We start from the raw sequence: 17529 nt of genomic DNA, 5'->3' as shown, positions 1-17529 counted from the left end.
CATAAACAACTGAATGAGAAATTGTTGTTTTGCTAATAACCGAATGGGATAACAACTATTTTGCTTCTATTTCAACCATCGTACGGTTAAACAATTACCGTAGTTATGTTAAAAATGACGAGTACAATAGGACTGATACATTTTTACATTATACCTTTATCCGCTTTGGAGAAAAGATCAGCAAGGAAATATACTGCTACAGTAAATTTAAGCTGCAAGTTGTAGCTGAAGCTGAGAAAACAATGCTCAAGCTGCTAATGACTATAATTTATCGTGCATTGGCAACATGGATGAAACTTCGACCGTAAATAAAATTGGAGAGAGTGTAGCCAATTTTAATCAAACTACTGGACATGAAAGAACACACATTACTGCTGTTTTCACGCCGATAAAAGATAAATTCGTAAAGCTCGTATTATGATGATGAAATCAGGAGAAAATAGCGAACGGAATCTTGATTTTTTTTACACAAAACAAACATGCCCTAATATGGCCAGCCGCCAATATCATCTATTAATGAAAAAAATAGCTAAATTAATTTCACGAGATATATTTATATTTCGACTTAAAAACACTTTGTATAACGAAAAATACCCTTGTCCCATATAAATAAAGTATCAAGAGATTCATTTACGCTAACTAGAAGCAAGAAAAGCTCTCTGAACTGAGTTAAATGCGACAAAATAAAGACCGTGTGATCGATTCCCAAACCAGAACATTTGATCGCTATGATTGCAATTTATAATGCAAAAGCAATATGAGAATATATACAATTGGATACAGTGTAGTAAAGCATAACTTTTAAAAATCCATGGAAAAGATGCACATTCGTTATTTTGATGATTGTATAATACGGTGTTAATATGTGAAAATAGAGTACAGTATAATGTAGGGTAGGCTACCGTGTATGATATACCAAAGGTTAAGCCTTGTTTGTTATTCAGTTTCTCTTTATATTGAATTATCATAAGTCAGTCTGCATTGAACCTGCAGAATTAGCTGACACTAATAATTACTATACCATATATGTATAGAGTATACTGTGTAGTGCATGCTAGGCTACCATATATGTATAGATGGTACTGATTACCCTAGTGTAGGCTAGGCCATATTCGAGATACGATTTTTTCAACAAACGATGGGTTTTTTGGAACCTAACGCCATCGTAAGTAGGGCAATACCTGTAATCATTATCACTCGGCCTTTGTTATGGACCCTCTTGTCCTTCGCACAAGTTGCAGAGGGCACGACTGTAACCCTGATAGTACTGATAATGAGCGTCATGACTGGTCTCCTGTGCAGTGGGTGAGGTTTTCACAGAGGGGGAAGTACAAGAAAAAGGCTTCCAAAGTTTCATCAATTTGGTAACGCCCCTGACAACTCCTGTTGTTGCCAATCCCTCTTGTTCATTCCTACCTCCTGTGAAATGCTGGGAGAGTAGCCTGGGAGGACCATGTTCTGGAAAGACCTAAAGGTCCTTTCCCGCAGGACACAGACACCCCTGAGCTGCAGAGGACGTTTTCAGAGATCATGGGGTTGATTCGTTGACACAACTATCTTGGGGGAGGGGCCATGGCCAGATTTGTGGATTGTTCATCTGCCCTTGAAGCCCACTGGCGACCTAAGAAGGAACCCAGGGCCTTGTTGGGCCTGTCATGCTCCAATCTTTCTGAAGGGTTTTTGGAGCAGGTGAACTCTCTGGTCTCTGGGGAAGAGAATTCACTTCACTCTGGCTGCTCAGATAAGATGCTTCTGCCTCCTCTCCCTCGGTCCAGGTCTGTCGTTCGGGTTCCACGAACCCCGAGGAGGAAGCCATCTTCGCAAGAGCGGGTCGTTCTGGAAGTAAGGCTATCACCTACCTAGCCCACCAGACGGCTAACCTGTGGGCAAACTTGGTACGCAAGAGGAGGGACACTGTCCTGAATCAGGTATCCAAGTTCGTGGGCCCAGAGTCGCCATTGGCTTTAAGGAATGGACCATTGCTGGGTTCCACCTCTCTCTTCCCTCGAGAGTTGGTGGATGCTGCGGTCGACAATTGTTGGGTTGAGAACAATGACTGACTTGCCCACCAGGCAGAGGCAAAGACCTCTGGGTTTTTTAGTGCCACTGCGTCCTGACCTTTGGGTCAGGCTGGCACTTCCTCTACAGGCCCTAAGAAGTCCCAGGCTTTAGAAGGTCATTGTGGGAACACCCAGCCTCCTCCTGCCCCCACCAGGAACGGTGCACAGCTGCACTCCTTTCAGTCCTCCTTCCAGGCAAAAGGGAACAGGGGCAAGAAGAGGATGCTAGGGGCAGTGTTCCCCCTCCATATGCTGCCACTGGTGGGGTGCCTATCAAGCCATTGGGCAACATGGCGCGTCACGGAGACCTGGGTAGTGGATGTCCTTTGGAATGGATATCTGATGTACTTCCCTTCGAGTCTCAACAACCTCTCACCACAGTCCAGTCCATCTTCAGACATACATTCCTGGCTCGTGGAAGGACCTCGACCTCGCCCTTCGGAGAAAGGTGGAAGCAATGCTGGAGAAAGGCACTGTGGAAATCATGATAGACCGGTCCAAAGGCTTTTATAGCTGAGTCTTTCTCGTAGAGAAAGTGACAGGAAGTTGGAGGCTGGTCATAGACCTCTTTTCCTTAAACTGATTCATTTGCCAGAATCGGTTCACGATGGAACAACATGTTCTGTGCGCTCAACCATCAGGAGTCCGACTTCATACTTATGGTGGGCTTGAGGGATATGTATTTCCAAATCCCCATTCATCCGTCCCCACGCAAGTACTTCCCTTTATCCACAGGGAGGCAGTGTTCCAGTTCAGGGCACTCTGTTTCGGGCTGTCAGCCGCTCCCCAGGTGTTCACACGAGTGTTCACCTTTGTGTCGTCTTCGTCCCATTTGCATGGGATACGTCTGTTGAGGTATCTCAACGATTGGCTAGTCTTGGCAAGCTCTCGGTCGCAGTTGCTCCAGAACAGGGATTGTTTTCTCGAGTTTTGTCACAAACTAGGTGTTGTGTTAAAATTCAAGAAGTCCAAACTCATACCCAAGCAGAGGATAACATACCTGAGCATGCTGATAGATGTGTCAGCAGTTAGAGTCTTTCCCCTCAAACTCGTATATCAGCAGGATCGGGGCAGCTCAGTCGTTCCTATCTCGACGGGGGCAACCAGCTTGGCAGTGGCAAGTTGTTCTTGGAGAAGCTGGTCCCTCATGGGCAGCTTCACCTACATTCCCTTCAGTGGAGAATGATGGAGTTCTGGTCTCCAGCAAGGGACTCCCCATTCCTTCCCATTCCTTGCTCAGAGGAAGTGAGACAGGATTTAGCCTAGTGGCTAGACGACAGAAACCTTATAATAGGAGTGTGTCTACACCCTTCCCCTCTGGAGATGCTTCTGTTCTCGGATATATTGACCAGTGGAGGAGTTGCTGATTTTAGGTGTGTGGAACCGAAACAACAGGCACTTTCACATCAATATCCTGGAGCTCAAGACAGCCTCCCTGGCTCTCCAAGGGTTTCAGGATCGAGTGATGGGGCACTCTGTGGTGTTGATGAGCGACAACACCATGGTAGTGGCATATGTCAACAAGCAAGGAGGCCTAGTGTCTCTTCCGCTATACTTGTCGACAGTGTTGCATGAGTGAGCAGTAGCACACTCGGTAGAGCTGTCGGCCAGATATATTCCAGGCAAGAGGAATATAGTGGCAGACAAGCTTAGTCGCCAGGGTCAGGCGGTAGGGGCAGAGTGGTCCCTTCACCCAGACATTACGGCGAGACTGCTCGACCTTTGGAGTTGACTGCCGATTGATCTGTTTGCCACACGGCGCAACAGAAGCTGCACTTTTTTGTTCCGTCGTGCCAGACCCTTGGGCTGCAGCAGATGACGCCTTCCAGCACCCATGGGACAACCTAAATGTGTACGCTTTTCGTCCATTTTGTCTGATTCACTGATTCACAAGGTGATCAACAGGGCAGTGATCACCTGAATCTCAGAATGACCCTGGTGGCTCCCAAATGGCCACATGCCATACGGCATCTGGACCTGCTAGCTCTCTTCTCCAAGGCACCGAGAGAGATTTCCCCTGGCACAACCTTCTGTGTCAACCACATGTAGAACAGTACCACCAGTCAGTGAATCCTTTTCATTTTATGGCTGGAGATCTTGCATCTCTTGCAAGCAAAGGGTTTTTCTCGCCGCACAGCAACATTGGATACCTATGTCAATCCTATGGGTCTGTGTACCAGGGGAAATGTGCCATCTTCTGTGGTTGGTGTCATAGACGGGGACTCTCTCCGGTCAGAGCCACTATTCAGCTTGTAGCTGACTTTCTCTTCTTTCTTCACCAAGAGAAGCTTCTCTCTGTCTCAGCAGTTAAGGGCTACAGGGCCACCCTGGGCCTAGTCCTGTGCCTGAAGGGCACTGATATATCATCTGTGGAGATTTCTTTACTGATGAGAAGCTTCAAAAGGTCTTACCCTTCTAAGGAACTCAGGTCCCCTGAGTGGGATGTGACTCTTGTTCTTAGGAGCCTGACTTGTGCACCGTATGAGCCTTTACGAGGGTCATCAAACGGATCTGACCCTCAAGACCAATTTCTTGCTTGCCCTGGCATCAGGGAAGAGAGTAGGTGAACTTCATGGACTTTCCCTCGATGTTAAGCACTCGACAGGATGGGGATCCATTATGCTTGATTTCGTCCCGGATTTCGTAGCAAAGACTCAGAATCCATTGGTCCCTGATGCCAGGTTCAAGTCCTTCTTGATTCCCTCCATAGAGGACATTGTTGACAATGATCCAGAGATACTACTCTGTCCTGTCAAGAGTGCTGCAGTGCTATCTTGAGAGAACTCAAAATCTCCAGCCTGAGTGTCGACGACCCTACATTAGCACTGGCTTGACCAAGTAAGAGGTGTCCAAAAACACCATATCTTTCTGGCTTCGTGAGGTAATCAAATGAGCATACTCTGCATCTGGCGAGGAGGACACTTGTATGTTCCGGGCGAGAGCTTACGAGGTCAGGGGCATTGCTCCATCCCTCAGGTACTGAAGGTGGGGGTGTGGTCACACCAGACCACCTTCACCTTCTACCTTTAGAACATTGCCCACAAGTCATTGGACACTTTTTCCTTGGGTCCTATGGTAGCTGCTCAACAAGTTGTGGAGCTTACCCAGCTCTCCTAGTGGGACAGGTAGCATCTCGCCTAAGGTATTTGGTTGTGGAAGAGAGAGCACATGTGTGAGTTACTGGTTCCCTCCCTTTCTTTTCCACTAACCTTCCTCTTCCCTGTGGGCTGATAGGAGGTTGTTGAGCAGTCACGTGCTGGACAGGCTGTAGGAGCCAGAAGAGGCAAGTAAGTGTCAAATAAAGTAAAGGCAGATGGTTTCAAGTGAAAATATGTAAGGCTATTCAGACTAAATTTTCCTTATTATTAATTTATTCTATAAACTAACTTACAACTAGTAAATGGAATCTTGGGCCCCTTTTACAATACTGGGAGGTCAAAATTAGAACAATAATACTCAAACATATATGTACACACAAAAATGTAAAATGCAAGACAAACTACAACTACACACTCAGTCACACCCACTTTCTACAACTACTTAATGATTAGGGATTAAACACAAGCAACAAAATTTGCATATCAAACGAATTACTTTCTGCTTGCAATTCATGATAAGAGAATAGGCAGTCCCCGGTTTACAACGGGGGTTCCGTTTTTACGCTGCATCGAAAACCGAAAAATCGTCGAAAATTGTCAAAAATCCTAAGAAAACCGTACTTTTAATGCTTTGGGTGTATTGAAAACTATGTAAACTGCATTTTTATTGAGTTTTTCATGAAAAAAGCCTCCAAATTTTTATTTTTCTGCCGTTTTGGAGCCATATTTCTTCCGTCGGATTGGCGTACAACGTGTCGTAACCTTGGAACGTCGTAAGCCGGACCCGTCGTAAACCGGGGACTGCCTGTAGTACAGCAATACATACAAAATAGATTAGATAGATTATATGGACACATATATACTTCATATTTACTTGTCCCTTCAACCTTAGGGTCTTTAATCCAAACAAGAGGACACATATACATATATATATTTCCCTTTACAACATTAGGGCACTCTCTAATCAAACAAAGAGAAATGCTTATCAATAGCAGTAATAAGATGTAGTCCACTGCAACAGTGTGCAAACAGATGACACTGAATCAGTACTCCTTGAAGCTCAGAATGAATTTAACCCTTAAACGCCAAGCCTCTATTTACAAAAGTGTCTGCCGTATGCCAGCGGGGTTTGGGAGTTAGCGCCGAAGCGGAAAGAAAGTTTTTTCAAAAAATCACAGCACGCTTTAGTTTTTAAGATTAAGAGTTCATTTTTGCTCGTTTTTTCCCATTGCCTGAAGTTTAGTATGCAACCATCAGAAATGAAAAAATATCATCATATATAAATATTGGAATATATGACAGCACGTTAAAAAAAATTTCATATATAATTGTATATAAATCGCTCTGTGAGCAAAACGGTTAAAGCTAATGAGCTATTTTTTTTTCGTTGTATTGTACACTAAATTGCGATGATTTTGGTATATAACAAATTGTAAAACGATCAAAGCAACACAGAGAAAATATTATAAAAAAATGATGCATGAATTCGTGAATGCGCAGACGTAAAAAAAAGTTTTTTTCAAAAATTCACCATAAATCGAAATATTGTGCTAGAGACTTTCCGTTTGTTGCAAAATGAAGGTAAATGATTGAATATTACTAGAATGTAAGAGTTTTAGCTTACAATTGCATTTTTCGACCATTTCGGCTGAGTCAAAGTTGACTGAAGGTTGAAATTTCGGCACTTACTGTGATGTATATGAAAATATTTCAAAACTGATAAAAGCTACAACAATGCGTTATTTTTTGTTGTATTCTACATGAAATTGCACACATTTTCAGGCAGTCCCTGGTTTACGACGGTTCCAGCTTACGACGTTCGAGGTTACGACGCTTTTCAAATATATTCATCAGAAATTATTTCCGGCTTACAACGCATGTTCCTGGGTTACGACGCGTCGTACGCCGATCCGATGGAAGAAATTTGGCCCCAAAATGGCAGAATAATCATAATTTGAAGGTTTTTTTTATGTAAAACTCAATAATAATGCAGTTTACGTCGTTTTCAATGCACCCAGAGCATTAAAAGTAAGGTTTTCTTATGATTTTTGACGATTTTCCGGTTTACTGACGATTTTCGGTTACGACGGCGCAAGAAGAACGGAACCCCGTCAGTAAACCGGGGACCGCCTGTATAAAACTTTATGTAACGGCTGATATAAAACGGTGCAAAAATTATGACAAAGTAATTAAAGAAATTCCGAGATTTTCAGCAGAGTTAGCGCGTTCGGACGTAAGGAAAAAGTTTTTTCAAAAATTCACCATAAATCGAAATATTGTGCTAGAGACTTCTCGTTTTTTGCCAAATGAAGGTAAATGATTGAATATTACTAGAATGTAAGAGTTTTAGCTTACAATTGCATTTTTCGACCACTTCGGTCAAGTCAAAGTTGACCAAAGGTTGAAATTTTGGCACTTACTGTGATTTATATGAAAATATTTCAAAACTGATAAAAGCTACAACCATGAATTATTTTTTGTTGTATTCTACATGAAATTGCGCACATTTTCATATATAAAACTTTATGTAATGGCTAATATAAATGGTGCAAAAGTTACGACAAAGTAACTAAAGAATTTCTGAGATTTTCAGCAGAGTTAGCGCGCGCAGAGCGTAAGGAAAAAGTTTTTTTTTTTAATTTGCCATAAATCGAAATATTGTGCTAGAGACTTCTCGTTTTTTGAAAAATAAAGGTAAATGATTGAATATTTCTAGAATGTAAGAGCTTTAGCTTACAATTGCATTTTTCGACCATTTCGGTCGCGTCAAAGTTGACCGAAGGTTGAAAATTTGGCACTTATCGTGATTTGTATGAAAATATATCAAAATTGATAAAAGCTACAACCATGAGTTATTTTTTTGTTGTATTCTACGTGAAATTTCGAACATTTTCATATATAAAACTTTATGTAACGTCTAATAGAAAATGGTGCAAAAATTATGACAAAGTGACTAAAGAATTTCTGAGATTGTAAGAGCCTGACGCCGTCTCTTCCAAACACGTGTGTGTTCATGTGTTCGTCGTCCATCGGAGTGGCGAGACGTTTGGCGTCTTCACAAACAGAAACATACACACAGTTTGATACAGAAGATTCGTTGGAATATTATGAGTACATGATTAGAATGCTTGCATGGCAATGCAAGTAGTGGTGATTGTACATACATCAAGGCAACAATGGTTAGGGAGAAACAGACGGAAATATTGTATGGTTAAAATCGCGTTCCTTTAGAGATAGAAAACGAGATGCTCTTGTTGTCTTCTCCACTCCGATGGACGACGGACACGCGAACAGACACGTGTTTGGAACAGACAGCGTCAGGCTCTTACAAGATTTTCAGCAGAGTTAGCACAGACTTAAGGAAAAAGTTTTTTAAAAAATTTACTATAAATCGAAATATTGTGCTGGAGACTTGTCGTTTGTTGGAAAATGAAGGTAAATGATTGAATATTACTAGAATGTAAGAGTTTTAGCTTACAATTGCATTTTTCGACCATTTCGATCGAGTCAAAGTTGACTGAAGGTTGAAATTTTGGCACTTATCATGATTTATATGAAAATATATCAAAACTGATAAAAGCTACAACCATGAGTTATTTTTTGTTGTATTCTACATGAAATTGCGCACATTTTCACATATAAAACGTTATGTAACGGCCAATATAAAACGGTGCAAAAATTACGACAAAGTGACTAAAGAATTTCTGAGATTTTCAGCAGAGTTAGCACGGACGTAAGGAAAAAGTTTTTTTCAAAAATTCACCATAAATCGAAATATTGTGCTAGAGACTTCTCGTTTGTTGCAAAATGAAGGTAAATGATTGAATATTACTAGAATGTAAGAGTTTTAGCTTACAATTGCATTTTTCGACCATTTCGGTCGAGTCAAAGTTGACCGAAGGTTGAAATTTTGGCACTTGTCGTGATTTGTATGAAAATATGTCAAAACTGATAAAAGCTACAACCATGGGTTGTATTTTGTTGTATTTTACATGAAATTGCGCACATTTTCATATATAAAACTTTATGTAAAGGCTAATATAAAACAGTGCAAAAATTACGACAAAGTGACTAAAGCATTTCTGAGATTTTCAGCTGAGTTAGCTGATGCTTTCTTTTGGGATAAGAAAGAAATTCACGCATGCGCAGCTGGGTCACTCTTATAAACAAAACAACAGCGTGATCCGTGAACTCCCAGCATCCTCAAGGCGCATGATTTAAAATTTTTTGCAAACGAAGCCTATAAGTATTCTTCCGCGAATATTTAAAAAAACTTTTTGTAGTCGACGTATTTTACGTCCAGTCTGCGTTAAAGGGTTAGTTACAGTATAATGGAGAATTGTCCATTATGCAACAAAACAACACAGGTCATGATGGAGACAACTGTAGCAGTGGAGTCACTAACTGGAACTGGAAGTAATCAAAATAAAAATATTTATTGAATACATTCATTTAAAAAAAGACAATTAAAAAACAACTAAAAAAACTCAATAACAAAAACATAGATGCAAAACAAAACATCACCTCACTATTTTTGTTTCCCTTCTCAAACCAAACCCATTCAAAATAAAATAACAAAAAAAAAAAAAACCTTCCACATTCCCCTTCACTAGAGAAGGTAAACCCATTATACCCTTCTCACACAAAACATCTCTTTGCTATCCATTCATATTCCCCAACCAGGCCCTGACTGCGTGTCCATGGTCTCTGTCTCCCATACCTTCATTCACTCTTTCCTGTACTTCTGGACTTGGACCACTTAGACTCTGGGCTTGAGGTTCGCTGTATTCCCTCAGTACCTTATAACATACTTAACACCTCTTCTACACTCTCTTCCATTACTTTCCTCCTCCAGTCCAGACCCTTGGGACTCTTCCCAACTACAACTTCATGTACTCCTAACTCTAGCTCACTCACATTGACTCCTACACTCCTCTTCTCCACCTCTTCCGTCAGTGGAAATCCACAAATACTGTAAGTAGTGTCAGTATTAGTTAACTCCAATCCCTCTGTCAAGTTACTTTTCTTTTCAATAGCTGTTTTTGTAGCTATTAATTCAATCCCTTCTGTATCCCAAACAAATCCATCGAAATCATATTTGCCACCTACCGAACTTTCATCAAACAACTTGGCAAAAGTGTTTTCTCCCACCATTCTCTGACTCCCTTACAGATTTTCCCTTTTTCCTACATTTTTTTTCTTTTCGTAACCATCACTACTTGTTTATTTCCCCAGAAACTATCCTCTTCGTCGTCTATAACTTCGCGGATTTCTCTTTGGAACATATATACGCATTATTAGTTGAAAATTCGCCCATTTACGGTATTTTTCACTGGGAAATATTCACTAATTACTGTATTTTCATATCATTTTCATGACTAAATGCACTTTTTGTGATAAAATACTCAGGTAGTGCTTGATTTATGATAATTCAATTTTGCAATGGGGTAAGCAGTTAATACCGATATGACAATATTTATAAAATATTTTTAAATTTCATGTGGGCGCAGGCAGCACCGTACAAGCAGACAGCGAGAGAGACCAAATTGCAGTAGACCAACTTCTTTTCCTCCATCTCTTTATCCCATCCTCTAGTTAAAAAAGTAAAAGAGAATGATAAAAGTATTGTTAGTAAAGTTATACTCATGCGTAAATGTGTACAGACATAAACAACCGCCCAAAAAAGGGATTTTGACAAAGGAAAAATCTATTTCTGAGGGAGGACCTGTGTCACCCGGTGACATGTCCCTTAGAGCACACATTTCTAGGTATAAATATTGCTAAATATAACAGAAAGAAAGCCAACAGGAATGCTGAGGTTACTACCCTCAGAGCGATCACCTATTATGTAACAGGTGTCGGTATAGAGTAGGGTGAGTGAATTTTTCCACTACCACAGGACCTAACTCTGTAGAATGTCCCAATGTCAAAACCCCCGGTACGAGAAGAGCCTTTCCAGCGGCAACTCACCCGGACCTGTATCTGACGACCTGAGCGCCATCTACCCTCATTCCAGGTTAGCACCCACATAACTAGCTTGGTATGCCTACTAGGGGGGGAAATTGAATAACCTGGGAGGGTCACTAGGTGACACAGGTCCTCCCTCAGAAATAGATTTTTCCTTTGTCAAAATCCCTTTTCTGAGCTCCGGACCTGTGTCAGCCGGTGAAATTGTATCAGAGAATCATACCAAGCAAGGTGAAGGATTATAAGTGACAAATAAAAGGTAGAGATAAATAAAGGCACCGTTACTTAAGCTTAATTTAATTATCTCAGCAGTAGAGAAATATAAGTTAAACATTAAACTTAAGACTAAGAATCTTTGTGGACAAAACAAGGTTCTGAACAGATAGTAGCAAAACTTAAAGTAACCATGAAACATAGACAATTAACAGTACTCAAACTTAAGACTAACACAAAGAAAATTTACAAATCCACTTAAACCTAACACATAAAAACAGGTACAATTATATATACATAAACTAGGGCCAGGATGTGAAGCATGCGTGGCCCAGGAGAAGATGGCAGGAAAGCAAATGAGGCAGACAGGCAGGAGGGGAATGGGGGAAAGACTAACTAAGAGGGAGGGATAATACTCCCTGCAGCCACTGTAGGGGACCTCAGAGCTTCCAGTGATTTAAGATAGTGGCGCTTAAACACTGATGGAGATTTCCAACCCGTATACTTTTTTAGGTCATCAAAATTCATATTGTAGAAATAGTTTGTGGAGGTTGCCACTGCCCGGATATCATGTACCTTCGGTACTGAATCTGGGTTAGCTTGTTTAATGAAATATAAAATCTGTTGTCTGATAGCTTTTAAGGAAAGTGTCCCACCTTTTTCCCTGATAAAAAGAGGACCAGACAAAACCTGAGAAGTTCTCCTTAAGTAAGCCTTCAGTGTAGTGACTGGGCACAAGGATGGATCCTGTGGAAGAGGAACAACCTTCCAAGGAGACCACCTATCCTGAGGGTCTTCATTCTTTGCTAGGAAACTTTGGTCTGGGGAAAGAAGAACTTCTCCTGACGGGAGGAAATCTACATGATTAACACCTCTAGAGAAAGCGGACAGTTCCGATATCCTAGCACCTGAAGCTAAGCTAATTAGGAACAACGTCTTCCTTAACAGACTCAAATATGAACAGTTATCATTATCAGTTTCTGATGCTAGTTTCAAAACATCGTAAAGAAACCAAGAAACCGTGTGAGGACGGGTTGCTGGTCTCAGACGAGCACATGCCTTTGGGATTGATGAAAAGTATGAGTCTGTTAGGTCAATGTTGAAGCCATGCAAAAACACTTTCTTCAAGGCTGACTTAGCTGTGGTAATTGTAGCTGCGGCTAGACCTTTTTCAAACAATGACCTAAAGAAAGAGATTGCCAAATTCGTGGTCATAACCTGAGCTTCAGAATGTTTAAGGAAAGATGCCAGTTTTTTAACTGCTGAATCGTACTGCCTGAGAGTAGATTCTCTTTTATCTGATTCCAGGAACAGAGTGTTAACTGGGTCTATATCCGCCCCTCTCTGAGCGGCGAATTTCATAAAGTCCACAAAGCCAGGGCATTCAGAATTCTTGAGGAAGCTGACACAGTCCGCATTTGTACTACTTGTGTCAGTTTGGGTCTGGGTAACAGATGACACTTGAATTTCAGCTCCAGCAGAAGAGGGTACCAGTTGCTCTTCGGCCAATTGGGGGCTACCAGAGCCACCTGCCCCTTGAAAGACCTGAGTTTGTGCAGCACTTTCAGCAGCAGGTTTACCGGAGGGAACAGGTAAATCCTCTGCCACTTGTTCCAGTCTAATGTCATTGCATCTGTGGCATGAGCTTGAGGGTCCAGGTTGGGGACCACATAACAAGGGAGTTTGTGGTTGCTCTCCGTGGCAAACAAGTCTACCTGGAGACCTGGAACCTGAAGGCAAATCCAATCGAACGAGGCTCTGTCCAGAGACCACTCCGACTCCAGCGGAGTTGACCTGGACAGAGAGTCCGCAATGACATTCCAGACCCCTGCAAGATGAGTGGCTGATAGGTGCCATTTGTGCTTTTCCGCCAGAGAGAAGATGGCTATCAACACTTGATTGATACGACTCGACTTGGAGCCTCCCCTGTTTATACAGTGTACCACCACTGCACTGTCCAAAACCAGCCTGATATGGATCTGTTTGGGAGGGCGAAGCCTTTACAGAGTCAGAAACACTTCCATTGCTTCCAGGATGTTGATATGGAACTGGCGGAACATTGTGGACCATGTTCCTTGTACTTTTTCTTATTGAGAATATCCTCCCCAGCCGCTTAATGAAGCGTCTGTGTGAATTACTAGCGATGAAGGAGGAAATTGAAGGGGCACCGATTTTGACAGACCCTTGACTGTTGACTACGGCCGGAGTCTTTTTCTCAAAACTGGAGGGACTAGAGACACCTTGTCCCTGAGTTTGATATTGGCTCGTCTCCGCCACACTCTGTTTATGTCTTTCAGTTTTGCCTTCAGCAGCAGATCTGTGACAGATGCGAACTGAAGAGAACCCAGGATCCTCTCCTGAGTCCTGCGAGAAGCTTTCCTGCACTTGAGGAACTGCCTGGTAGCCTTGGCTATCTCTCTCCTTTTGGCTGGCAGAAGAGACAGTCTGTGTGAGTCTAGGTCCCACTGGATACCTAGCCACTGAAACCGAGCCTCCGGTTTATCTGAAAGCCTAGGGACTCCAGAAACTCGATCACTATGGCTGTAGCTCTCCGGCATTCCCCGACGGTGGATGCCCAGATTATCCAGTCATCTAGGTATGCGGCTAGCATGATCCCCCGGGACCGTAACTGCTGTACTACTGTCTCTGCCAGCTTGGTGAATATTCGGGGTGCTATGTTGAGCCCGAATGGCATGACTCTGAATGCATAAGCTTGCCTTCCCAGTCTGAATCCTAGGTAAGAGAGAAGTTTCGCAATCGGGACGTGATAGTATGCATCTGAAAGATCTATAGACGTGGTGACGGCTCCACGAGGAAGTAGAGTCCGCACCTGAGAGATTGTAAGCATGCGAAATTTGTCGCATTGTATGTAAAGGTTGAGACGAGACAGATCCAAGATTACTCTTTGTTGAGCGGAGCCTTTCTTGGGGACGCTGAACAGTCTGCCTTGGAATTTCGGGTGCCTCACTTTCTTTATGGCCCGTTTTTGGAGTAGTTCCTTCGCTGGAAGTCCCTCCGCAGGGCTTGTGAAGGGGTTGATGGAACCTGACCCGAGGTGGTGGGTCCTTGACCCAACTCCATCCCAGTCCCTTGAGACTATACTGTGGGCCCACGGGCTGAAGGTCCACTGATTCGAAACAGGTAAAGCCTCCCGCCTACCTGAATCTTCTCATTGGGAAGGGGAAGGTTTACTTCCTCTGCCCTGGCCGCCTCTTCCCGGGAGAGGGACCGCAATGCAGCCTTGCCTCTGAAGGCAGCCCTTGCTCTGCTTCCCCTGCATTTTTATTGAAGCCACGAAAGGAACCATGGCTTTCATAGGCTGGGTTATGCGCCGGAGACGTCACAAAGGTTGGGGGCAAGGAATGCTGTGCCGGCTGCACCAGCACAAACTGTTGGGGTTGGGCCTTTGAGGTGGAAGGCTGACCGACTGGAGAGACTGGTACAGCCTGAACTACGGTTGGGGTTTGTGGCCTCCTAAACTTCTTATACCTTTTCCCGACCTGCCATGGGAACCGGAGGACTCGGAGATTTTGTGTTTGGCGGAATACCCCACGGGAGCGGAGGCTCTGGTTAGCCCTGGTTGCTTCTGCCAGGACATTATTCACCTCGTCCTCGGGAATAAATTAGCCCCCAAATCGAGCTTTTCATCAGTTTATTAGGCTCGTGCCTAATAGTGGTGTCCATAAAAATATGTTTGCGACAGTTCGTCCTTGCCACTGTAAAGTCCAACAGGTCTGCTTGGAATCCCGCCAGCAGAGATTTAGTTAAGACCTGGAAAAAGGGTTCATCTGAATACAGCACAGCTGTCGCCTCTGCCATGCACAAGGAGTTCATTGCACGGCTCAGCCGACACCTAGCGTCGAACTCCGGCTTCAGGAGAGCCTCCGGAATTTTGGGAAGCTGCTCACTGAAGAGAGTGGACGCACAGTCTGGGTCCAGCTTGCCCGCCGTAAAGGTGGACGGGACTTCGTTCCAGAATTCGGAGTCACCGGGGAGGACCAAAGAGGTGGGATCGGTCTCCCAGAGCTGCGGCATCGACTTACCCTCCATGCATGCCTGAACAGTTGCCTGAGCCACTTTCGACATGCAAGGAGTTGCGATCCTATCCCCCAAAGAAAACATAGTAAAATTTCCTTTGAAGGGGGTCAACTTTGTGTTTTCTGCTTCCCACTCCGCAAGGGTGCGAAGCAGAGCCGATTGAACCTGATCCCTAGGAAAGATGACTGTCTCCTTAGGGACCTTATTTGTTCTCACCCACGCTTCCTCTGTCAATCTAGCAAAGCCTGGGTAGGGAGGAAGCAGACCTGGAGGAAAGAACTCCAGCTCCTGAAGTCTGTGCATCCCTAGGCCCTCAATGGTTAATGTATCCTCATGCTGGGGAGCATGAAGAGCCAAGCGCCAAGGGTTCCCCTTATCGAAAGGAGGAAGGGCGGAGGCGTCCGGAATGGTGAAGGACGGAGCTGACCCACCGGAGCGCACGAGCCCGGAGATCTTGGTCTCCTGGCTCTGCAGCTTTTCCAATACTGTTTTCCACCTCTCATCCATCTGCTTGTTGATTGTATCAAGCAGCATGCTTGCCAATTCTTGGAAATTGGAAGCAGGTTGACGAGGGGCCTGGCTTTGGCTGCCCTTGCTCGACCCCTTTACAGAGGGAGTGTCACTAGCAACGGAAGCCGCCGGGCTAGAAGCCCGTGACTTCCCAGGGAAAGGGAGTTGCCTTGCGGGAGGAAGAGGACTTATATCCCTTACCTTTTAGTGACTTTTTACCTTGGGGATGGTCGATGTCGACCTATCCCCAAGGTAGGAGGACTTCTGGAAACCCTGAAAAGAAGATAAAGAGGATGAAGGGGAATTAAAAGGGAGTCCGCTCCCTTGCCTCACTTACCTCCCTACCTACCTCCTGGTCTGGTTCACATTCATGGGCTCCAGGTCCAAGTTAATGGCCGCCACTTCTGCTGACACTTCCGCTGCTATGACATCCTGGGAGGGCTGCGCCGCTCCCGGATATGCTCGATCAAGGGGCTGCCACTTCTGCTGGGACAGCCGCAGCAAACTGGGCGCCGGGGAAGAGGAGGTTACAGATGGCCTCCGACAGAACATATGGCCTCCCCGATGGGATGTTCCTCCCAAAGCCAGCCACCCAACTCCTAAGGGTGGCCAAGGAAGTGTTGCGAGAAGCTTGATTGGCCTGAAAATAATAAGGACTAACTAATTGCACATCAAGGACTTAAAATATATATATAAGGGATATAACAAGAACCTTATAAACTATCAAATAAGTCAAGGAACCAGGTAAACTAAAGGCCGTAACTTTAGGCTTACCGACTCGTCCTGGAACTGTTCAAACAAAGCGTAGCACACTTCACATCCATCTGGGTGCCAAACGATCAAGTCTCCCACCCTGACTGCGCAGCCGGAGTGGGAGCGGCAGACAACATGGCCGCAGGGCTGGTGCAGCACTGCGGTGCACCCGGACTCCTGGCAGCGTACCATCTGTATGGATAAACTGTATATGAGTATGCTTATCTGAAGGCACGCCGGATTTAAACCTTATGCTCAAGCAGATAACAGGTCATGCAATTAGCAGATTAGTCCTACCGGAGTAGTCCGGTGAAGCAAAACAAATATATTATTCATGGCAAATAAGTTAAGGAACGCCGGAGTTAAACCGACGAGAATAATATATACCTTAACCTAAAAGCATGCGACATGACAGAGTAAGTTAAGTGACGCCGGATATAATTCGATGTGAATGATATATATACCTTAACCTAAGGTCATGCACACTTAGAATTAAATATAAATTGCCATAGGTGCCGGAGACCGGCAGAAAATTCGCTGGTTAAATACATGGAATAGCAGTTTTTTAATGCTGGACATGTCATTCCAGTACTGAGACCCCGGAAACCCTGCTACCCTTGCCATTGGTTACGATGTAGGGGCGGAGTGGTTCACTATTAGAGCAGTTCTCGTACGTCCATAGGAGAACAAAAGTGAGTAAAGCCAACCTACTAAAACCAAAGACCACCGGAGTGGAAAAGGCTAGCGGTAACGGGGGTACCGACGGAGTCAGCTAGGGTTGTGTAGGCCCTGAAAGTGTCCGGAGTTCCGCGAACCAATGAGGAAGCGAACAAACGAAACACTAGCGAGGTGTGTGACGTTAAAACGGATACCAGAAGGGTGGATAACCT

The 17529-nt window shown here is 43.9% G+C and overlaps 1 protein-coding gene across 7 annotated transcripts in view; it reads left to right on the top strand.

The window, feature by feature from the left end:
* LOC136834724 (kinetochore protein Nuf2-like) overlaps positions 1 to 17529 on the top strand; it is a 410975-nt gene that overhangs the window by 75010 nt on the left and 318436 nt on the right. The gene's annotated exons all lie outside the window — the stretch shown is intronic.

The sequence above is a fragment of the Macrobrachium rosenbergii genome, chromosome 54 (genome assembly GCF_040412425.1).
Source record: "Macrobrachium rosenbergii isolate ZJJX-2024 chromosome 54, ASM4041242v1, whole genome shotgun sequence".
NCBI lineage: Eukaryota > Metazoa > Arthropoda > Malacostraca > Decapoda > Palaemonidae > Macrobrachium > Macrobrachium rosenbergii.
Note: the sequence above shows the minus strand (reverse complement) of the source record. Positions and strands in the feature narration are given on the sequence as shown.